At 42.4% G+C, this 20755-nt stretch overlaps 2 pseudogenes across 1 annotated transcript; both read left to right on the forward strand.

The window, feature by feature from the left end:
- Positions 1-4693: 4693 nt before the first annotated feature.
- LOC148003569 (reticulocalbin-1 pseudogene) lies at positions 4694-5714 on the forward strand (annotated as a pseudogene).
- Positions 5715-11152: 5438 nt separating this feature from the next.
- LOC148003570 (uncharacterized) lies at positions 11153-19462 on the forward strand (annotated as a pseudogene). The gene is made up of 5 exons (XR_015629382.1): positions 11153-11355; positions 12066-12225; positions 13551-13682; positions 14344-14527; positions 18666-19462. The product of XR_015629382.1 is annotated as an uncharacterized LOC148003570 (transcript).
- The last annotated feature ends 1293 nt before the right edge of the window (positions 19463-20755 follow it).

Below are 20755 nucleotides of genomic sequence, written 5' to 3' on the forward strand. Positions count from 1 at the left end.
TTCTGCCTGCACGATGTCCTCCTTCCTGGAGGCGAGCTCTTCTCAGGCGCCACGTCGCGAACAAAAAGAGAAAAGAAAAAAAAATGAAAAGAAAAATCAGAAGAAGCTGACAGAGAAGGGGGCGGTAACGGCGTTGGGGGTCACCTCGGCCACGGGAGGGCGCGCTAAGACAGTGGCGGGGTTTCCAACGGCGACTCCACCCTTGCAGTGTCCAGGGAAGAAGCCAAGGCTAGTCCTGCCAGGGGACCTGGAGGCCTGGCGCCCGCGCGGACCCCTAGCCCGACCTCCGGTCTGCTCCCCAGGGACAGCAAGCCTCAAGCAGGGCGGTCTGCACCTTAAGAGCAGCATCATCAAGGTAGGTAGGAGACCCGCGTCCCTCCTAAGGCTCCTTCTGGGCCGCCCCCCACCCCAGCCCTGGGAAAGCAGTGGCAGAAGGAGGCAATGCAAAGGGAGCCCATTGGGTAGGGGAAGGGAGGGTTCAGGGATGTATGGAGAGCTGAAGCAGGGATTGGAAAGCCTATGGCATTGGGAAAGAATGGAGAGGTGATCGGAGTGTGCATGAGAGCTGTGCTCTGACATCCCCAGAGCAACTTGGGGCTGTCACCTCTCTCTAGATTGACTTAGAATTAAATGACCTGTACCTGCCAGGGCAGGACAGGCTTTTCAGAGGCAGCTTAGCCTGGTGGCACACTCCCTGTAATGTTTTCATTCTATGTTAAAGGATGGGGATCGTGGGAATATATTTTCTTAAAACCTCAGGCAATTTATGCAGATTACAGTTCTGCATAATTTAATTCTTTCCTGCCTGCTATGAGCAGGCCTCCAGATCAGCAAGTTCCTTTGGAATGGTTTTCTTGTTTTTGTTTATTTTCCATGGTGCTGATTAGAAAGCCATGAATTGTTTTGTGAATTTTAAATTTCAAGAGGTGACACCCAGAGTTGATGGTGGTTTCCTTCAAACACTGCAGTGTAGTTGCAGCATAAAAACATACTTCTTGTGACAAGAAGTGGAAGAAGAAAGTTGATGAGCTAAGAAAAGAGGAGCCTTGAGCCAGATCAACCATTTGGCTTCCTCAAATTTGGAGCAAGCATGGAATGTGGCTTTTTCAGAATCGAGGGGGTTTTTAGGATTGGGCAATGAATGCTGTCTGGTGCTAACCCGTCCCTTTTGTGGCTGACAACCCTTAGGAGAAGGTCAGAATGTGCCAACAGCACAGATTGGGCACTGGTGGTGTTTGAACTCAGAAGTGCTCAGGAACTGTGAAAGTTTCTCTGTTATCACCCTGGAGCCATCTAGTGAAATAGACCACTGTGATGCTGTGTAAGAGGCCATTGTGAGGGCTGGAGAGATGGCTCAATGGGTAAGAGCACCAAGTGTTCTTCCAGAGGTCCTGAGTTCAAATGCCCGCGACCACATGATGGCTCACAACCATCTGTAAGGAGTACTGATGCCCTCTTCTGTTGTGTCTGAAGACATCTGCATGGTCTCACATATAAATCAATAAATCTTACAAAAGATTGTCATCTACTGTAGTTTCTGTGTGGACAGGGCACAGTTGAAGGGCTTAAAAATCAAGTACATTGCCTGTCTTTAGAAATCAAGTGTATCACCTAACTTTCAAAACAAGAAATGTAGTGTCTTTTTTGCTGCTTCTGTACTTTTTAGTGATGTAACTTTTCTCCTATTACGTCATTTGTTTCCATGATAGTTGTTTTCAAGTATATATGATTATCGCTCCTATTTGCAGAGCTATTCAATATTTTCATTGGATAAATATTTGTGGTGAATTTACATTGTGATATCAGTAAAATGCTATGTGAAAATTTTAGAGAATATACGGTTTTGGGTAATTTTAATAACCTTTCCCCTCAAGTGGTGGCCTGTTTTCACATTGAAAAGACTGGAATTCATTACCATCCATAGCAGGATTGATAGGGAAGCGAAATGGACAGTGACAGTGTTGTTCTCTTTGACAGTTGTGGGAGCCAAGAAAGAAGTGTGACTTGCTTTTTGTGACTTACAAAATCAAGACTGAGTATCATTACTGTAGAAGCCCATGGAAAATATGATGAAGTTTTCAGAAATCACCAGTTAAAGAAATGGTGGTTTTCTTATATTGAATTCTGAGTTTCAAAGTTATGTTTCATTTTTCTTTATTAGTTAATGAGGCTTTTTATTAAGCTTTTTATTCACCATTACACCCTTCGATGCACAGTGCTAGGATCGTATTAGGTGCTCAATAAATCACTGACCATTGGGGAGGAGGAATGATAAGAAAGTATGTATTTTCTGTAAGTTCTGTTAGTTTTGGGAACAGGTGGTTTTAGGTTGACCAGTTATAGCTTGGTATCTTGACCCACATAAGACAACTTGACAGAACCCCCTTTCTGGCCATTATGTTCAACATATTTTACTCTTAATCATTCTTGAAAATCATGGAATTAGTGTGGAAAATTGATTTTACCTGCAGTATAGCAAAAAAGGCCAGTCTAGATAGGTAAGCAGATATGTTTCTCCATGAGCTGATGTCTTAAAACATCTAGATTTAGGAATTTAGTTTTGTGTTTTCTAAACATACATCGTACAGCATACAGATAACATCGTAATAGAATAAAGGAATCTTTTGATTTAGCACCAAATTCCCTAAAGCAATGACTACTGCACAGCTCTCTTGGACATATAAATAGCCTAAATTATATTTCACTCTTTTAAAGAAATAATGAAAGCACTTAAGGTTAAGCAAAGCCCATGGGAAAAGTTTGCTGCGGTGTTTCTCTTTGGTTTCTTGTGCTCTTTCTAGAGAATGACTTTAAGAAGTCAGGGCGGTCAGGTAGTCAGTGTAGTCACGCAGTCATGAGCAGATGGTTAAGCAATGTGCTAGGGCTCCATCGGCCAGTGAGCCCAGCTGAAGAGGAGAGTCTAGCCAGTGAGCCTGACTGAGGAGCAGAGGCTAGCCAGTGAGTCTGACTGAAGAGCAGAGGCTAGCCAGTGAGCCAGTCTGAAGAGCAGAGGCTAGCCAGTGAGCCAGGCTGAAGAGCAGAGGCTAGCCAGTGAGCCTGACTGAAGAGCAGAGGCTAGCCAGTGAGCCTGAATGAAGAGCAGAGGCTAGCCAGTGAGCCTGACTGAAGAGCAGAGGCTAACCAGTGAGCCTGACTGAAGAGCAGAGGCTAGCCAGTGAGCCAGGCTGAAGAGCAGAGGCTAGCCAGTGAGCCTGACTGAAGAGCAGAGGCTAGCCAGTGAGCCTGAATGAAGAGCGGAGGCTAGCCAGTGAGTCTGACTGAAGAGCACAGGCTAGCCAGTGAGCCTGACTGAAGAGCAGAGGCTAGCCAGTGAACCTGACTGAAGAGCACAGGCTAGCCAGTGAGCCTGACTGAAGGCTGAAGAGCAGTGATTTTAACCTTTATTTCTAAGTTCTTCAGTTTTCCTAAAAGACAAAAGTTTCCCTCCATAAAGTTTGACTAAAGAGGTTCTCCTTGCTCTCTTCTTCTTATCTCCTTTCCTCTTGCTCTTATGACACAATAATTTCCTTACTCTCAAGGCCTTCCTCTCAACGCTGTGCCTTTACTTCTAAGTTCTTCTTGAGTTCTGTTCTCTTCAGTTCAGTTCTGTCTAAAAAGCTTCTCTCTCTTTGTACTCAGTATTTGTATATCTTTCTGAACACAGCATCACATGGTGAAATGTTCACCACAAGTTTGCACAGGAATTCAAATCATAAGTTGGATAATCAGTTTACGACAGAGAATGTTTACATGCATATCCATGAAGAGTAATCCTCAGGATAAACAGTCACCATCTGTCACCAGCTCTGCACATTCATGGAGAGTTAAAAGCTGTAATTTTTATGAGAAAAAAATAAGTGAAATTACCTATAGGCAAATCCAGTCAGTTATTTATGTTCAGTCCATGCACCTATAGTAAATGATTTGTTCTCCTGTTATGAACTTTGGTTAATTGGTTTATACCCTCTTAGGATGGGCTCTAATTTGTAGATGCCTCCTTGGTATTGGAGAAGCAATTCACTCATGACACTTTAAGAATAGAAGAGATCTCAATGCAATTTTGATCACCAGAGAAAACATAATAGCAGTCCTATTATAAAAGCTTAAAATTACTAATCTAATTTAGGAATTCTTATAGAACCATCATTAGGAATTAAGAAATCAACTATTTGTGTATACATCATCACGCCAAGACAATACATCTTTGTTGCTCTGTGGTGATCTGCTCAAAAGAGTGGGGTAAAGAGCATGACAAATACAGAGGCAGATGCTTGCAGTCAACCATTTAGCTGAAAACAGGGTCCCAAATGGAGAGTTAAGAGAAAGGATTGAGGGACCTGAAGGGGGGTACAGCCACATAAGAACAACAGTAAGAAACACCCAGAGCTCCCAGGGCCTAAACCACCATCCAAAGAGTACACATGGACAGACCCATGGCTACAGCTGCATATGTAGAAGAGAATGGCCTTCTTGGGCACAAATGGGAGGAGAAGCCCTTGGTCTTGTCAAGGCTTTATGCCCCAGTATAGAGGAAACCAGAACAGGGAGGCAGGTCGGCCTGGGAGTTTGGGTGGGTGGTAACACCCTCACAGTAGAAGGGGAGGCGTGTTATAAGGGGTTTAGTGGATGGGAAACCAGGAAAAGGGATAACATTTGAAATGTAACAAAAGCCCTCTCTGGGGATGGACAGCGGCTAAGGATGCTCTGAGCACCTCCTTCCCTGCTGCCTCCCTTTGATCACGACTGTGGTGTATGGTGTCAGCCTGGGACTCCCCATGGGATGCTGCTGGCACTGGTCCTGGTGTTCAGGGCCAAGAGCATGATGAGCAAGGAGCACATGGTTTGTCCCGATTCAGAGCTGGGTGAGTGGCCACCAGAGGATTAGGACAGCTTCCTGTACAATCATGAGGACTTCCTGGGCAAGGAGGACTCCAAGACCTTTGATAGTAAGCCTGGACGAGAGCAGGAGAGGCTGGGGAAAATTGTTGATCCAATTGACAGTGATGGAGGTGGCCTTGTTACTACTGAAGACCTGAAAGTTTGGATCAAACAGGTACAGAAAAGATACATCAACCATAATGTGGCTAAACTCTGGAAGGATTGGGATACATATACGAAAAGATCTCCTGGGAAGAATACAATCAGGCCAACTATGGCTACTACCTGGTTAACCTTGCTGAATTCCAAGATAGCTCTGATCATCACAACTTTAAAAAGTTGCCTCCATGAGATGAGAGGAGGATTAAGGCCTTGACGGTGACCTGACAGCTACTCAGGACGGGTTCATTGCTTTTCTACACTAAGAGGATTTAGAACATATGAAGGAGATTGTAGTTCTGGAAACCCTGGAGGATATCGACAAGAACGGGGATGGTTTTGTGGACGAGGATGAGTACATTGTGAACATCTTTTTCTCACGAGGACAATTGCCCTGAGACAGACTTGGTTTTGTCTGGGGAGCAGTTCAATGATTTCCCAGATCTGAACAAGGATGGGAAGCTGGACTAGGATGAGATTCGCCACTGGATCCTCCCTCAGGACTATGACCATGCACAGGGTGAGTTCTGGCATCTGGTGTATGAGTCAGATAAAAAAAGATTCTTACCAAGGAGTAGATTTTAGACAACTGGACCATGTTTGTGGGAAGCCATGCCACCAATTACAGGGAAGATCTTACCAAAAATCATGATGATATTTGAAAGACACTCATCCTCATATGGCCAACGGTCACAGGCTTTATACAGATGTTCTGCGTGTTTGCTATATTTGTCAAGTATATAGCAGTTGTGTCCCTAAACAATGAGAAACCTTTCTAAAGCTCAAAAAAATCATACTTTGCACCACAAACAATAATAGTAGGAGATTTAAACACCCTACTTTCATCAATGGACAGATCAGGGAAACAGAAATTAAACAGAGACATAGAAAGACTAACAGAAGTTATGAACCAAATGTATTTAACATATATTTATAGAACACTCCACCCTAAAACCAAAGGATATACCTTCTTCTCAGCATCCCACAGTACCTTTTCCAAAATTGACCATATAATCGGTCACAAAACAGGCCTCAACAGATACAGGAAGATAGAAATAATCCCATGTATCCTATCAAAAAACCACGGACTAAGGCTACTGATCAATAACAACAAATAGGACAGAAAGCCCACATATACATGGAAGTTGAAGTCAATGACAACTTGGTTGGTCATTGGAGACATAAGAAAAAAATTAAAGATTTCTTAGAAGTAAATGAAAATGAAGATACAACATACTGAAACTTATGGGACACAATAAAAGCAGCGCTAAGAGGAAAAATCATAGCTCTGAGTGCCTGCAAAAAGAAACAAGAGAGAGCATATTTCAGCAGCTTCACAGCACACCTAAAAGCTCTAGAAAAAATTAAATAAACCCTAGAGAAGTAGAAAGCAGGAAATAATCAAACTCAGGGCTGAAATCAAACAAGAAGAAACATAACCGAGTATCAAAAGAATCAGCAAACCCAGGAGCTGGTTCTTTGAGAAAATCAACAAGATAAATAAACGCTTAGCCATACTAACCAGAGGGCACAGAGAGTGTATCCAAATTAATAAAATCAGAAATAAAAGGGAGACATAACAGCAAAATCTGAAGAAATTAAAAAGATCATCAAATCCTACTACAAAAACGTATATTCAACAAAACTGGAAAATGTAGAGGAAATGGACAATTTTCTATACAGATACCAGGTACCACAGTTAAATCAGGAATAAATATACCTTCGAAACAAACCCGTAACTCATAAAGACATAGAAACTGCTATTAAACATCTCCCATCACACCAGTCAGGATGGCTAAGATCAAAAACTCAGGTGACAACAGATGCTGGTGAGGATGTGGAGAAAGAGGAACACTCCTCCATTGTTGCTGGGATGGCAAACTGGTACAAGCACTCTGGAAATCAGTCGGAAGGTTCCTCAGAAAATTGGACATTGCACTACCTGAGCACACAGCTATACCTGTCCTGGGCATATACCCAAAAGATACTCCAACATAAAACAAACACATATGATCCACTGAGTTTATAGCAGCCTTATTCATAATAGCCAGAACCTGAAGTGAACCCAGATGCCCTTCAACAGAGGAATGGATTCGAAAAATGTGGTACATCTACACAATGGAGTACCACTCAGCTATCAAAAACAATGACTACGTTCAATTCATAGGCAAATGGAAAAAACTAGAAAATATCATCCACAGTGAGGTAATCCAATCACAGAAAAACACACTTGGTATGCTCTTGGTAGCGATGGCCTTGAAGCCCTCCATTATTGATGTTATTATTATGGTTACCATTAAGTATGACTGGGTTCATGGAAAATCCGCAGCCAGCTGCAGAAGACTAATACAAATGTGGTGGTCAAGATGAATAATCATATGATAACGTGTGACGTTAAGATACCCAATGTCATGACCTGTAACCTTTCTGAAAAACCAACATCCTGCTGACTAATAGATATGACAAACCTGTGAACTTTCTGACAACCTGTCAACATCAGCCGATTCCCTGACCACATGAATATTGTGTCCTTGGCGTGGGTAATTGTTTTTTACTTCTCTCCTCTCTCTGTTACCCTTTTTATGGTACAAATTCAGCCTTGGGGAAAAATAAAATTGTCGCCTTGATCAGACTCTTGTCTTGGAGTCCTTCGTCACGTCTCTTGTCCCCCATTCTCTTCCAGATTCTCAGCACCCCTCATTGACAGTATGTACTCATTGATAAGTGGATATTGACCAAAACCTCAAATTACCCAAGATGCAATCTACAGATCTCAGGAAACTCAAGAAAAGGATGACCAAAGTGCAGATGTTCCCACACCTTCTTAAAATGGGGAACAAAAGTATCCATAGGAGGGGATATGGAGGCCAAATCTAAAGCAGAGCCTGAAGGAACAGCCATTCAGAGCCTGCCCCACATGTGGCCCATGTATATACAGCCACCAAAACTAGGTAAGATTGATGAAGCTAAAAAGTGCTTACTGAAAGGGACTGGATATACATCTCCACTGAGAGACACATGCAGAGCATTTCAAATAAAGAGGTCAGTGCTGGCAGTAAACTAGTGAACTGAGAGCAGGACGCCATTTATGGGAATTAGAGGAAGGATTCAAAGAGCTGAAGGGCTTGCAACCCCATAAGAACAGCAATGCCAACCAAATAAACCACTAGCAAAAGACTATACGTGGACTGACCCAGGGGTCCAACTGCATATGTAGGAGAGAATAGCCTTGTTGGGGCACCTGTGGAAGGGGAAGCCCTTGTTCTTAACAAGGTTGGACCCTGAGTGCAGGGAAATATCCGGGAAGGGGTTTCTAAGTGGCATGGATTGGGGGACCATATATATGGGAGAGGGCACGGCAGGGGGGTTTATGGACCAAAAGCTGGGAAAGGGAATAACGTTTGAATAAAACATATATATCTATTAAAAAAACTAAAATTTAAAAAAATGATACTAATGCCAAAAAATAATCAAAAAATGTGAATAAGAAAGAAATTTTAGGATTTGGAAAAAGATGAATGCCAGGTATTTGAAAAACTGTATGATCATGGTAAACACTTTAATATACTTGAGAAATTTTTTTACATGTTAATGAACTGCATCTTTTTAAATAGTGAATGGAAATCCAGTCCCTTCCTGGCTGTGAGGCTGGGGATCCAGATGTAGTGGAATTCATTATTTGTTGGTCCTGAATCTTTGAGTCTGCTTCTAACTCAGCTTATGCCAAGGAAACTAGGCCAAGGTGATATCTAAGCCATTGACCAAACTATCTGGACTAACAATCACAGGTGAAATTCCACCTTGTAAATGGGAGGAGAGGAATAAAAGATACCTTTAAAGATTTAAAAAAAATGAAATGTACCCCAAAAAATCCAATAAAAAAGTTTAAAATAAAAATAACTTAGGAAATACAAAATACTGGGTTACCATTCCACAATCATGATGTGTTTCTTCTGTGATAGCTTACAGGTTAATTTACTTTTCTATGACTGTTTTCTTATTTGAAAGTAAGTAATGGCATCATCTGTGGAGTGATGGTGAGAACAAAAGCTTTGCCTAACTTGAATAATCGATCCCTCCAGAGCATGTGCTTAACATTCTAAGCACAGGGAAATTTCCTGAGGGGATTAAAGAACAAAATCCAAACATAAAACAGGAACAACAATGATTTAAAAACATTCTGCATTCTGGGTATGAAGGCATGTTACAACTTTAATCAGCTTTGTAGGTATTTCTAATAAACACACAAAGAAACAAAAATCCTATCACAGTCCTAGCAGTTGCATCCAACAAAGAGAGAGCTGTGAGGTAGTGTGTGCTGCTTCTTTCCCCAGATACCCCTGGGCCTCAGGCCTGCACCCAGTGAGCTGGACCAAGAGCAGCCAGGTTGAAATTCCTGCTGCCATGGCAGGATTCTGCAGGAACATTTCCCTTTGACAACAAGGAACCTGTGTGGAGGAGACCTCTTGGTGAGTCCTCAAGGACTCTACATGTCCTATTCTGCAGGGAGAAGCCCTGCCAGGTCTTTGGCAAGGCCAGCCAGTTGTCTGGGGAAGTCTCTGGTCCTGTGGCAGAGGGCGAGGAATGGCAGAAAGAAGGGCAGCTCCACTGAGAGCAAAGGATAACCCTTCTAGGCCTATGACCTCCTAATTAATTTATCTTTTCACCTGATGCCTATTCACATTTTCTTACTATCATACAACTGTGATCTTGATGAGCAGCTGGGCTCTTGTTTTCTTAATCAGTTCTTTGTTGTCACAGACGTTTTTAACTTACTCCAGCCCCTGAGAATTATTCACACCTTCTGTATGCAGTAGGACCCTTGGTGGGCCTGTCATCTCAAAAATAGAAGGTTCAGTAATCCACAAGATTGGACTCCAGTCTACCTCAGGCCAGGAAAGAAGTCAGCCACCATTAGTAAAAGAGCAAGGGAAAAATTACATAGGAAAAACAAGTGGCTTAATCAGAAGAAAAGATCCTCAACTTCTAAGGCCCGCACATCTGCACCCCTCTCTTCTGAGCTTTGTATAGTGATGTTGTATAACTCCAGATGGTAGTAAAAGGCAGAGTTCTTCCCAGAAACGTCATACATGATTTTCACTCTTACATCTGTGAGGTTTGGTGGCATTATAGCACACATTCAGGTGGGATTATAAAACCTAGGATAAGAAGACAGAATCCACATATCACAATGCCAAATGGACACCCTCCAGAACTTATGGACCCATTAAAATTGAGCTTCAACCTGACCTCACGCCATTCCACTCCCTTCCCGTTCTCCTGATTGTTATGTTTGCTAGAAGTAAAAGATCATGGTGCAGCTCCCAATATTCTCATGCCTGGACTTGGCTATTCAGGAAGAATGATATTGTAAAAGTGATGGCTACGTAGTTACAATGTAGTAACACAAGGTCCAGGTTGACATTTGCTCACTGATGTCCAATTTAATTGTCTTGTTACATTTGAGAAAAGGAAGATATCCTACATAATATATAAAAGGGACAGAAACTTATTCTTTTATATATGCCCTGTAGTTGATCACTATGTTCCCATGGAAAAGGAGTTTTTATTGCAAAAGAAATAGGATTATAGACCATTGATTTTGTGAAATACATGGATATGTAAATGGAAACAATGTCGGCTGTCAAGGACTGCACAGTAAGCAAATATTTCCAGGTTTTATACACTCAGAGGTATAGAAGAAATATATTGGCCTCCAGAAAAAGGGAAAACCTTAGGAATGGAAATGTGTGTCACATGCATTGTCTCAAGTAGTAGATTTACTTTTAAGTAAAGTCTCCCTCCTCCTTGGTCCCTAGAGATTTGGGTGCTAAGAAAAATCTGCTCTCAAATTCAGGGTTGTAAGCAGCCCTCCCCAGCAAAAGCATTGTTGACTTTTAATGAAGCAGAGAGACATATCTAGCTTTGAAATAGAGGTTGCCAAATGGTATTCCCAGCGACACATGAGAGACTGGAGGAAAGGGTCCCCACAGAAAATCATTAGTTTGGGGAGAGCTGGTTAGTAGGTAGGCCATAGAACTTTCCAGTGACATCACCAGTAAGCACTTCACTGGGCAATCCATTGTATCTAAGAGATCCCTAGAATCTTCTGTGATGTCACCAGTGTTGTGGTGACACCAACTGCCTTTGGGATCTTTCTTCAGTTCCCTTTGGGTTCACAAGCAGGCATGTTTCGCCAGCTGCTCAGGCTATTTCGGAAGGAAAGGGGAGATCAAGGAGAGACCATACCAGGTCAGAGGGAAGCTGACCCCCTCTCTAGTGAAACAGGAAGGAGGAAATCATTCTGCGGAAGGCCTGGTGAGTCCTGGGCAGAGTTGGGGAACATCCTCAAGGAGGTAGGTTTGAGATGTGCCTTCTAAGGCTAGGCCTTACAAGCAGGAGCCTTGGGATTTCTCAAAGGCAAACCAAGAGTCAGGAGTTCCTAATCTTAAATTTGAAAGACATAAAGTGGTAAGCCTTCAGTGTCTTTTCTTGAAGTTTTTTAACTGTGAATGTCAATGAATGGCAGGAGGAGTCACTGTGAGATTAACAATGTGACCATCCATGGTTGGGAGTTGAAGAACTTCATCCTCTAGATTACTGTAGGTTACATAAGTCTCTATGGTGAGAACAAGGAAGGATGCACCCCTAGTCATGAATTGAGTTCTCAGACACTTTGGACTGGAACATAGATGATTAGAGCTTGATGGAGCTAAGCATTATGAACTCCAGGATTAACTGCACCACATCTGATATGAGATAACATTATCCCAGATGTTTATGTCTCAGTCAGGTTATAACTCTCAGTGCCAGGGGTCCTATAATAGTGAGTGTGGCACGTGTATGGCATTAGAGGTTGGGAAGAGGGTCATAGCTTAAAGTCCAGCTTCAAAATAGCTTTTCTGCTATTTTGGGATTCACCCAGTCTACCATTTCATCTTCCTCAACTGCCTTTTGGTATTCGGAATGGTCTTTTCCTCCCATGGGCCATCAAATATGCAAATTAACTTGGGTTTATCTATCTACAGGTTTTGGTAGGAAGGCATCATCCCAAAGTGTCATAAGTCAGCAAGTGGAGTGTCTAAAGGAACTGGAGGAACTCAAATTTGAAATCCAGAAGTGTCAATTCGAGAGGGATGAACTTTACCAAATCCTGGACCTTTATATCTATGATGATTGGGACCACAGGTAATCATTATGCCCAGTAACCTGTTCACTGTCTTGTGCTCTCTCTCTGCTAACCCAAGATTTCCTCATAGCACGAGAGAGTTTCACCTCTCATCCTGGATTTTAAGGAGACTTGGCATGCATTAGCTTGTGAGATAAGCTAGGTGCTGTGTGTTTGGGGTTAACCTGTTTTGTAGTTGAGCCTGAGGTGGTTGGAGATGCATTGATTCTGTCAACAGCTGGAAGGACCTGGTCACACTTACTGCAAGTGTGTGTGTGAATGAAATGCCTGCAGGTCATCACTCTTTTCCTCTGAATTTGTTCATTATACACTGATTCTATGGCACCTCCATGGATGTAGTTGGCATTCTAAATGTTTTTGGATATGGGTTGGTATGTATATATGTGGATGTATTTGTTGGTGTTTTACTCAGGATCAGGACGTCTGGGACCTTTGATGGGGTCTGAGAATTTGTGTGATGGACAGTTTGCAGGTCATGATAGTGATGAGTACGTGGAGGCCCACATTGATCTACAGAGCACTTTGCTCCTTCTGTATACCTTGGTGGCACACAGGACTCTCCTGAGGGGAGGAGGTGCTATAAATCCTCTTCCCTGTCAAACATATTTATGCCCTCTGAGAATTCATGTAACAATAGAAACCAAGGATTGAGTATTCAAAACAAGAGAAATGTCATCACAGCTTTCTCTTGGGCCCAAAGCTGTGGCACAGACTGGAGGAATCTTCTTCCTGAACTAGTCAATTCCATCATGCTCACCTGGCCAGCTCTTGAAGCTCAGGTCCCTCCAATTGGTCCCTTGGCTCTGTTGTCCTGTGCCCAGGATAATAAACTTAACCAGTACAAATACTTTGAAGGAGCAAGTATGTGGTACATACTGAGTTTAAGTAATCGAGAGAACAGTCTGATTTTACCTAATTTGTTTCACCTGCTTTGATCTTTAGTTTTTTATTTTTTTAACTATCCAGGGATTGTTCATTGTGACCTAGAAGTGGTCACTGTGGTCTTGACCGTTGTTATTCACAAACAGGCAGCTCTCAGGCTCTGCCCTCTCCTATATAGTGAGTCTTTGCAGAACCATATCTCCCCAAGATTCCAAGGAGTCCTTATATCAAAACAAATGTTTGCTTATGTACATGGAAATATTTTCTGTGGATTGAGTCTCACTCTTGGGTTTTGGTCTGGTTTTGAGTTTGCCACTTTCTTCCCTTCCACCATTCCTTGAATTTGAACTGTTTTATTATATATTTTTTATTTACATTTCACCTAATTCTGAAATCATGAGTTCAAAATGTTATTTGTTCCTTTGGCCATGACCTAACCCAGGCTGGATGTCGAATTGCCAGTCCTTCAATCCGAACATGAGATGAGAATGATGGCTATGCAAATGATGACTAACTCAATAAGTGATGCCATGGAGAGGTACAAATAGCTCATACAAGTGAACAGTTCCTACCGGTGAGTCGCTGACAGAGATGAGAACCCAGCACTAGGCAGGGAATGCTTCTGTCCTGTGTGACTTTGAACCAAAGTCAGGGCTCTGGTTCTGTAGTGTCTGACTCTTAACAAGAAGCCTGCCTCCTGTCAAGGGTCTTGGATTTGTAGCTCTTGGACTCAGTTGTCCTACATGTGAAGGGTGTAGAAGACCCTCCAATTGTTATTTTCCCCATTAAAGATCCTCAAGATAGAAAAGGTTTGCACCATAATGGGAATATCAATCAACTCTGAATCTCTAGAACTCTGACAGGATGTCTATGATCCATGAGAAACACATGGAAAGATTATACAGCTATTGGATCTTCAACCACCCCTCAGAGGGGATTTCCCCACAACGTGAAGATGTTTTCAGCATACTATGGACATATAAGCACCCATATGGACCATTTCTTCTTCCTTGATTTATATAAACCGTCTTAGTGTCAGGATTTTCAGAAGTACTTTGATTCACAAGGAATGTATCCTCTGGATTTGACCTCCTCTAATTGGTGCTAACTTGTATAGTGTGGCTCTATTCTGGTGATTTCTGGGGATGAGGGCCCTTGAAGGGATGACTGGACTTGCAGGAGTGACAGGCAAATAGAAGCTGGCTGGGATTTACCATTGTTTGTTTGTGGTTCAGCATCAGGCAATCCCAGCTCCTGCGTGAACAAGCTCAATTGAAGAACAATATACAGATTTTGCTGAATGAGAAGAGAAAACTGCTGGTGGAGCAGACTGAACTGCCAGCATCCTCTGTGGAGACAAAGAGGTTCTGTGAAGAGGCCGGAATGAACATCTGTGACCCCAGAGCCAAGCAACAGCAGGTAGGGTTAGGCCTCAGGGTCAGGTTGTCCTCATGTCTTACCATAATCATAGACAAACCAATGTAACTGTCTATTGACTGATCCATGTCCTGACCTAGGTCTCATCCAAGTGTTCATTCATGTGATGGTTTACAAGGCTTTCTGTGGAGATAGCCCCTTTTCAAGAAACTGCATGTTGGAAAGCAAATGCTCCTCCTCTTCGAGAATCTGCACTTCATTAAGGGAGATAGGTTGATCACACAGCACAGCACTACATGCCATTATGTATGGTGGGTGCTATGTGGGAACCCCTCTTTAGACTAGAACAGGGCTTTGAGGGATGAAGCAAAAGCCTGGAGCTCATTTTATTTTCAGGATCGTGTGAGACTCAGGAAGTAAGTAGTTTTCAAGGAGTAGAGCCTGGTGGAAATGCCAAAGAAATGGTTCTCATTGTCATTTGTGGTGGCTTTTGTTCTTCCTCCCCTCATGTCCCTATATATGAAGACGGTGACTTCATGCTTCATAGATCTTGGGTAACTACAGCGCCTGTGTATCAGTATGTCAATCCTGTCTTACTTGAGTGCCCCTGAGAGTTCATAACTGGGCCTTACAACCTGAAGCTGGTTAGAAGAGCAAGGATGTGGAAAAGGTTTCTCAAAGGCTGAGGGTTGGCATGAGAGACTTGAGACTTCAAGAACAAAGTTATCCGTATGTACCCCCAATTCTCACCAAGAAAGGTGCATTGCTGTGCTGACCTGCATCTTAGGGAGCACGCGGGGAGGCCAGTTCATGACATGCAGTTTTGTCCAGTCATTATCTAACTTAGTCCTTTAAGCCTAGGTCTCTCAACAAACATGAAGCTTCCTGTTTTGTGCTGGCCAGCAGTCTTTGCATCATTCATCCAGTTCCTAGTGGAGCCCCCTCTCTTATTTGTCTCAACACATTCTTAAACCATTTAGCTATTTTAAAAATAAGGATTAGATTTCTTTACTTTACCTGAACAGAGTTATCCCCCGGAAAGATTCTGTATTGTCTTATTTGCTTCCCCATGATCTTGCATGGAATCCTAGAGTGCAACCCTCTGCTGACATTGCTTTGCTGACTATATCATGGGCACTGCATTCTTTCAGGATAGATTCCCTCCCAATATTGTACACAGTGCTGCATTTCAGAAAATTCACTGTATGTTATTTATTTAGCCTTTTACTGACTGACATTGAGGTTGTTTTTATATCACAGGAACTCTAATGTGATCAAATGTTCCTCGGAACTGACCATGAGTTACTGTCTTCTCTGGTGCTTCCAAAGACTTCTATGAAGGAAACAGGGTAGTTTTAGTGAGGGGCCTATGATGAGTCAGCATAGAGCTTGATGGAGTCTTTTCCTAGAAATTTCTCTCTTGGGGATTTGATGTTGTGTTGTTTAGGCTATCTGTGCAGAACATGTAACTTACTTATCGGACCAGCAAGTATCTGCATAGAAAGGTTTCCTGAAGTGGAAATGAGTACAGGTCAGGGCAGCACATATTGCTTGAGTCTAAGAGACTTGTACACAGCATTGTTCCCACTAATTCCTCACTCAACAGGAAATGTGCTGCATAAGAGCAAAGTTTTCATTTGTGCATGTGAGTGTGTATCTGGGTGTCTGTGTTTGTGTGTGTTTGTGTGTGTGTGTGTCTGTGTGGTGTGTGTGTGTGGGTTTATGTGTGTGTGTGTGTGTGTTTGCAGTAGTGAACGTGTGTTTCCCTCTATTTCCAAGTTTCATGAGAAAAGTACTCTAATCGTTCACTTTACATCCATGAAACATGAAATAGAGCTGCCCAGTCATTTGGCATCTCCATCTAGCTCTGTACAGGAAAAGGACACTTAAATTACTAATTTATTGTTTCCAAAAATTTCAGAACAGAATTATCTTGTGAAGTCTGGGGGAGGAGTGGAAATATGTTCAAGTGAGTCATGTTTCACAGGAGTAACAAATGGTACAGGCGTAGAGCTTGCAGGTCCCTTTTTGTTATGGTGTAGAAGCAGGACAATAAAATCCTTTAGAAATGCAACCCCCAAAACGAGGACACAAAAACACCTGTAAAGTTAGATTTTCAAGTGATTAGGGGCAAAACTACTGATCTGCATTGAAATCCTTTGGAGCACATCAAAGGAATGGAGTACTGGGAGGTAAGGGCAAGGCTTCTCTAGAAAAATCCATGAGTTTATTCTGCTTCTCTGTTCTTTGTGAATTGTGAAAGCCCATTGGAAGGTTATGTCACTCACTGTGTCTTCTCCAAGGTTGCTTTTCACATTGCCTGCTACCATTTCTTTCGAGCTACCTTGGCACACTACAACTTCCCCTGGGAGTTTGGCTTGGATTTTATTCATTGAGAATTTGAGTTGCTTGGAATTGTATCGTCATCCAGAAAAAGCCCCATAGCTATGCTGTGGTGCAAGAACAGGGCAGTTTCAGGGACCCCTTTAGGTGCACAGATAATCCAAAGCGCTCCTCTATGTTATCTGTGTAGCATTCTGCAAGTGCTGTCAATCAACATCATTTTCTCTCAGTTAATTTCAGCCTCAATGGGTTAGGAGAAATGATGAGCTTCAAATGGGTCTGACAGTGTAAGAACAGGTAGCCCTATGAGAAGCCATGTTCAGAAAGTGGAACAGAAGTTTTAGTTAACCCAGTGATTCCACAACAAGGAGTAGGTATTGCCATTGCAACTGGGAGCATCAATGTTGTAGTGGTCCCAGAGTAACCTTGAAGGAGAATCTATCCAGACGTCCATCAGCCGAGGAGTAAAAGTGTACCATACGATGGAGCCCTTCCATAGATTCTGATTCAGTGTGAGATAATCCATGCAAGCTTTTACTTACTTATTCAAATTATCTTTGGAGCAATCACATTACGGGGAGAAAATTTGTTGATTTGGATCCTGGTTATGGAGATTTCCTATGATTCTAGCTTTGGGCATGAAGTCACTCAGGCTATGGTAAAGACAGCTCCGATTAGAAGAAGTTGCACACTTTGGGGAAAGTCTGAAAGAGTGAACAAGAACAAGAGTCTAGTCCACCACCAATATATGATCCTTTGCTGAGCAACAAGACAGCTCTACACAGCCTTTGGGACTTGCTAAGCCAGATTGTTAATGGAAAAAGAACCCTGACTCTATGACGGTTTATGGGAGGACAGCACATCACTGACTGAGCTGTCTATAGGCTCTGGCCACTATGTACATATCCCACTCAACATTTTTTTTATGCCTCCAGCGAATCCTGGGGAATCTTTACATTAAGCATTAATGTTCAGGTAGGAACACAGGCTGGAAGAAGCCATTTGAATATCCTTCCCTATATAAATACCCTTTTTGGGTGGATGACCACCCCACCTGGATTTCAGCCTCAGGCAGTTAAAGATCTACTCAGAGTATTGTTCTGGTACAGTTCATGTGAATTTTGCCCATGAAACAATATATATGATCCTCTGGATTTCTTGCTATGTTCTACTCCTTTCTTCCTGTGATCTCTCCGGAAAGATCTGAGGACATTTTCTCTTCTGTCCTCTCACAAATTGCCTTACACTAGCAATAGACTTACTGGGGTGCTGTTCTGTTTCTACATCACAATCACCTTTAATGTCCATGTGTACGCTGGGAAGATTTGCATGGAGCACATTCTCAGTGATTACAGGATCTATGCAATTCCCATGGATTTGATGTGAGATGGCTTCCCTGTGTATTTGCAGACTCAGTGGTTACAAATAGAAACTAGACGGGTTCCTTCAGTGCTAACATAATCAGAAATTTCACCTCAATTCTGGGCATGTTCTCCAGAAGGAATCCACATGGTATTCTAGGTTGCTCATACCTCTCTTGAACTGAGATTCAGACATAGCTACAATGTTATTATTCAATGTCATATACCTGGACCAGTGGGAAAAAATGCTCATTTTTCTCTTAATCCCAGTACAGTGCATAGTCCACAGTTCAAATTCTAACAGTTTGAAAGGTGAGATATAAATCCAAGCGCAGGTACTCTAGGACACTTGGGGATGCAGGGACTGACCTCAGCTGACAGGTCATGCTGGATTGTCCAACTGAATAGAGCTGATATATGAGGGAGAGCCGAATTGACAACCACTCACTAAACCTTTTTTTCCCTTGCTCTGCTAGGTCTGAAATTCTCCAGCAGAAACTCGAACATGACACAGTCCAGGACAAGATCTCCCTTGGAGAGAAGAGCTACAGGAGGAGAACTAAGTGTGCACAGCAAATACACCACTATTGCATCTCACCTGTAATGTCCATAGCAACTGTGGACTGCATTTTCCTCCTGTAGTTTGATTTCTTTGGATTGAATACGCTGTATTTTCACCATGCCTCTCTCCAGCAAGTGTACACTTTTTGAGGGACTCAGAGAAGTGCTGATGCACATCAATCAAGAGCTGCTGGTCATCCAGAAAGACTGTGCACATGTAAATTTGTACTTGTCCTGGTGGGTCATCCAGAAGAGTTTCATGGAGATCAGTTCACAATATTGGACAGAATTGGGACAAAGTCTGTAATATAATTTCTACTCAGTGTTGGATGGCTTTTTCCTTAATACCCCCACTCCAACAAAACAGACCTACTTCCACTCCTCTTGAAAAGATTATTACCATCACTAACTGCTTGTCTACTATGTCTCCAAGGCAAGCCACAGGCTATAAGTCTATTCTGCAAAAGGAGCAGCAAAAAATGCTTAGTGCAATTCCTCTATTTAAAGTTTGGTTAATTTTTAATTGTTTTGGTTATTTGGTTTTCCTTCTATTCATTTGAAGATTTGTTATTTATCTGTTGTTGTTGTTTTCTTCATTTGCTTTTCTATTTTGATAAGGATATAGACTGTATATATTGACTACCTGCATCTGGTTACTATCAAGTAAATTGGATGTATTCTGGTCAATAAAGGAGTAATCTCAAACTCTTCACTCTTAAGAACCTTCTTTATTGATCATTAGTGTCAACATCTGAAGTCCCACAGCTATCAGGGAGGGATGGATCTCTGCATTCTCATGGGGACTGGGCATCAAATCACTTCCCAGTCAGACTGAGATTCACAGGAATTTATACAGTCACTGTGCACTGTGTTTCCAACTCTGAATTTCAACTTCATCATGCATACATTACCCACTGTGTATGCTTGCTGTCAAATATATAGTTACCTCTAAATTATACTCTGTCGATGAGAGTTTTGACCAAATTAATAGGATAAACATTAATTTTTCTGTAACACCTCCCAGGACATATAAACATGGTATAAGGGAGTTTAAAGCCATCGGGAATCCTGCACCCAAATCCCGGGGCAGAAAATGCTGATCACCCAGGAATGCAGATAATCCTGAGACCACAGGAAAGAAAGCCACTTCTGACCAGCTCTGCCCACATCTCTGGCCCAATATTAATCTGCATGATGCCTCTGGAAACAGGAATAGAGGAGAAGTCAGTGGCAGGAACCTGCTTGGTTCAGCCTGGGCCCAGAACCTACCTGGGCCCTGAGCATATTTGAAGAAAACCAGAAGCATACAATTCTCTGTTTCCTGACTGTGGCTTTTTTTGATTCGAAGCTCAAAATACCATTTTGTTGTTGTTGATTTTTAGTTGGATATTTTTCATTTCGAATTCAAATGTTATTCCTTCCTTGTTTTCCAGAAATAAGACTGAATACCATTGCCCTCCACCTCTGCTATAAAAGTATTCCCTTCACCAGCCATCTACTTTCCCAGCCTACGACCAAGGGCTGTTCATTCCATTTGTGCCCAAGAAGACCATCCTCTGATACACATGCAGATGGAGCCATGGCACAGTCCCTGTATAGTGATTGGTATTGGTTTAGTCTCTGGAAACTCTGCTTGGCAGGCATGGTTGTCCTTATGGGGTTGCAAGTCCCTTCAGCTCTTTCAATCTTTCTGTAATTCCTCCAACTGAGGTCCAGTTCTCAGATCAATGGTTTGCTGCTAGCATTTGCCATTGTATTTGACATGATCTGGCTGTGCCTCTCAGGAGACATCTATATCCAGTTCCTATCAGCCTGCACTTCTTAGCTTCATCCACCTTATCTAGTTTGAGGCTGTATATGTATAGGCCACTCGTGGGGTAGACTCTGAATGGCCATTCCTCCAGGCTCTGTTCTAAACTTTGCCTCCCTATCCCTTCAATAGGGATTCTTCTTCTCCTTAAAGGAAGGAGTGAAGAATCAGCATTTTGGTCATCCTTCCTGAATT

Source organism: Rattus norvegicus, chromosome 9 (assembly GCF_021556685.1).
Source record: "Rattus norvegicus strain SHRSP/BbbUtx chromosome 9, alternate assembly SHRSP_T2T, whole genome shotgun sequence".
In the NCBI taxonomy this organism is placed as follows: domain Eukaryota; kingdom Metazoa; phylum Chordata; class Mammalia; order Rodentia; family Muridae; genus Rattus; species Rattus norvegicus.